Source organism: Capricornis sumatraensis, chromosome X (assembly GCF_032405125.1).
Source record: "Capricornis sumatraensis isolate serow.1 chromosome X, serow.2, whole genome shotgun sequence".
NCBI lineage: Eukaryota > Metazoa > Chordata > Mammalia > Artiodactyla > Bovidae > Capricornis > Capricornis sumatraensis.
The window spans coordinates 85090341-85094603 of NC_091092.1; the positions used below are offsets into that span (position 1 = coordinate 85090341).

General features: G+C 38.7%; 1 pseudogene; it reads right to left on the reverse strand.

The window, feature by feature from the left end:
- Positions 1 to 357: 357 nt before the first annotated feature.
- LOC138071357 (cyclin-C pseudogene) lies at positions 358 to 1113 on the reverse strand (annotated as a pseudogene).
- Positions 1114 to 4263: the final 3150 nt, after the last annotated feature.

A 4263-nucleotide genomic window follows, 5' to 3' on the forward strand; every position in this document is an offset into this window, starting at 1 on the left:
CCTAGCATTTCAAAATTTAAACAAATTATGCTTCATATTTTCTGGCTTAACAAAAAGCTATGATCTCTATTATCCAAATTAAGAAAAATTTTACTAATCAGAAGCTATTAATTTTCAAAAGTCTATGTATGTCTCTCTGTAGGTCCCCTTAGAACCTTTCCAAACTTTCATAAACAATAGATTTTAATCAATTATGTACTAGAATCAAATTAGGTAAGAAAAACATTTTGCCAAAATAAAATAACTTCCCAACATGCTTGACAGAAACAAGCTATTCATTTGTGTTCCACTGAAACCACTGAAATCTGTCCAGTGGTTTATTTCCAACTGGTCCACTATGAAATTCTTCAGAATGTTTTAAGATTGGCTGTAGCTAGAGTTCTGACTTCTATTTGGACCCTGTTCTCCTTCACTGTTTGGGGGAATTTTTGGTTTCAGTATCTTACTAAGAATAGTCGCCATCTCTTTTCTCTCATCAAAATTTTTCCACTGCTCAGTTTTAAAATAACCCTGATTATTTCCAAAATCTTCTCCATATCCACAGAAAGCTTAGCAAACCACTGTCTGGCATCTTTCTGGTCTTCTTGGCCCATGTCCTGCACATACGGGAGCAAAGGTCTATAAAGATGATACACTATCAAACAACAATCCATTAATTCTAAAAGACAGAATTCACACTCTAATATATGGTTCATCTTATAAGGAAATTCCTTTGGAAAAGCATATGAAAATCTAGTTTTCAAAACAGAAGGAGCAGCAGAAATTAATCTTGTATTTGAGACTACTCCGAATTCCTCTACTTTGGATGCCAAAAGCACATAGGTAAGAGCCATTAATACAGGATCCATACTTTTCAGAGAATACCTTACATAGAATCTCTTGAAATAGACCGTAGCAGTGGCAATAACTTGTCTTAATTTAAGATGTTCACCTAATGCTTGGATAACATTTGTAAAAAATATCTGTAATTTTTAACTCTTCTACTGAGAGAAACTTTAAATCCTTTTGATGTTCCTTCAGCAGATCTTGTTTATCCAAAATCCATTGCAAATAGTGTGAGCTCTGCCTAAATTTCCCTGCCATGGTACACAGCTTGCCCTGATAAGAAAGCACCAGCCGGCTGAGAAGCCCACAGAGCGACCATAGACCCAGCCCGCCCGGTTACCGTGCTCCTTGATCTGATGGGCTCAGCTCTGCTCCGCAGCAGCTGAGAGCCCCTTGAGTTTTTTTTTTTTTTTCTTTTTTAAGTCAGTTATTGTATTTTTCTTTTTTGGTCATAGTTTTATTGAGATACAATTTACACATTTAATGTGGATAAATACCCAGAAGAGGTTCAATTTATCCACAATCTGTATTTTTCAGTTATAAAACTTGTTTGGTTTTTATCTATATCTTTTGTTTCTTTGCCTATGCTTAGATTCTCTATTTTTTTCACTTGTTTCAAGTGTGTTCATAATTGAAGAATTTTTATGGTGGATGCTTTAAAATTTTTGTCAGATAGCGTTAACATCTATATCATCTTGATGTTGGCATCTGTTGATTATTTTTCTTCATTCAACTTAAGATTTTCCTCTTTGCCAGTATTCCTAGTGATTTCCCATTGCACCCTTCACTTTCTGGTATTATGGTATGAGACACCATGCAGATAGCAAAAAGAGAGTATTACTTCATTACGACCAGGTTGTGGTCAAAGTCCCAGTTACCCCAGAGCCTCTGTTGATACTCTGGATGGGGGTACCTCATTACTGCTGGGTAGAGATGGGAGTTAATACTAACCACTAAGCCTCTGCAGACACTGTCCTGGCTAGGAAGAGGTCAGGGTCTCATTGCTGCTTCCCATGTGGCCTCCACTGACACCCGTGGGTAGGATCTTTGTTGCTGCTGGGTGTGGAAGTCCAGGTTCCTTGGCAGAGTGTCTAGGTGTCTGCTGGCATTATAAGGAGATGCAGTCTCATTACTTCAGGGCAGGCATGAAAATCCTGGCTTCCCATACAACTTTCCCTGAAACTACAGTTTTGCCTTTGTTTTGAAGCACAAAACTTGATATAGTTATTGATTGACAGTGTTTTTCTTTCAGCACTTTTAATATTACTCCATTGCCTTCTGCCCTGCATTGTTTCTGATGACGTTAGCTTTAATTTCATTGTGGTTCATTTTTTCTGTGCTGTTGTTTTTTTTCTTTACAGTTTCCTGGTTTTTCTCTTTCAGCAATTTAACTATGGTGTATTTAAAAAGTGTGGGTCTGCTTGGGTGTTCCCTTCTTAGAGTTTGTTGAGCTTGTTGGATGAGTAGGTTAATGTTTTTCATCCAATTTAGAAAGTTAGTGGACATAATTTTCCAAATATTTTTCTTCCTTATTCATTCTCTTCTCTTTCTGAGACTCCTGTTATATGTATATTGGTACATTTGATGTTGTCCTATAGGTCTCTGGTGCTGTCTTCATTTTTCTTCATTCTTCTTTCGTCTATCTTCAAATTCACTGACTCGTTTTTATACCAGGTCAAGTCTGCTGTTGAGATCCTACAGTGAAATTTTCATTTCAGTTGTTGTACATTTTAGCTCCAAAATTTTCATTTGGTACTTTAAAAAATAACTATCTTTCCTCATGGATATTCTTTATTTAATAAATTGTTGCCATCAAACTTACCTTTAATTCTCTAAACATAGTTTCTTTCATTTATAATACCTGTTTTGAAGTCTTTGTCTACTAAGTGCAAAAATCAGTTCAGTTCAGTTCAGTTGCTCAGTCATGTCTGACTCTTTGTGACCCCATGAATCGCAGCACGACAGGCCTCCCTGTCCATCACCAACTCCCGGAGTTCACTCAAACTCACCTCCATCAAGTCGGTGATGCCATCCAGCCATCTCATCTTCTGTCCTCCACTTCTCCTCTTGCCCCCAATCCCTCCCAGCATCAGAGTCTTTTCCAATGAGTCAACTCTTTGCATGAGATGGCCAAAGTATTGAAGTTTCAGCTTCAGCATCAGTCCTTCCAATGAACACCCAGGGCTGGTCTCCTTTAGGATGGATTGGTTGGATCTCTTTGCAATCCAAGGGACTCTCAAGAGTCTTCTCCAACACCACAGTTCAAAAGCATCAATTCTTCGGCACTCAGCTTTCTTCACAGTCCAACTCTCTCATCCATACATGACCACTGGAAAAACCATAGCCTTGATTAGATGGACATTTGTTGGCAAAGTAATGCCTCTGCTTTTCAATATGCCATCTAGGTTGGTCATAACTTTTCTTCCAAGGAGTAAGCGTCTTTTAATTTCATGGCTGCAGTCACCAGCTGCAGTGATTTTGGAGCCCAGAAAAATAAAGTCTGCCACTGTTTCCACTGTTTTCCCATCTATTTCCCATGAAATGATGGGACCAGATGCCATGATCTTCGTCTTCTGAATGTTGAGCTTTAAGCCAACTTTTTCACTCTCCTCTCTCGCTTTCATCAAGAGGCTTTTTAGTTCCTCTTCACTTTCTGCCATAAGGGTGGTGTCATCTGCAAATCTGAGGTTATTGATATTTCTCCCGGCAATCTTGATTCCAGCTTGTGCTTCCTCTAGCCCAGTGTTTCTCATGATGTACTCTGCATGTAAGTTAAATATGCAGGGTGACAATATGCAGCCTTGAGGTACTCCTTTTCTTATTTGGAACCAGTCTGTTGTTCCATGTCCAGTTCTAACTGTTGTTTCCTGACCTGCATATAGGTTTCTCAAGAGGCAGGTCAGGTGGTCTGGTATTCCCATCTCTTGAAGAATTTTCCACAGTTTGTTGTGATCCACACAGTCAAAGGCTTTGGCATAGTCAATAAAGCAGAAATAGATGTTTTTCTGGAACTCTCTTGCTTTTTTGATGATCCAGCAGATGTTGGCAATTTGATCTCTGGTTCCTATGCCTTTTCTAAAACCAGCTTGAACATCTGAAAGTTCATGGTTCACGTATTGCTGAAGCCTGGCTTGAAGAATTTTGAGCATTACTTTACTAGCGTGTGGTGAGATGAGTGCAATTGTGTGGTAGTTTGAGCATTCTTTGGCATTGCCTTTCTTTGGGATTGGAATGAAAACTGACCTTTTCCAGTCCTGTGGCCACTGCTGAGTTTTCCAAATGTGCTGGCATATTGAGTGCAGCACTTTCACAGCATCATCTTTTAAAGTTTGAAATAGCTCATCTGGAATTCCATCACCTCCACTAGCTTTGTTCATAGTGATGCTTTGGACCTCTTTATAAACAGCTTCTATTGAATAATTTTTTTCATGTATATAA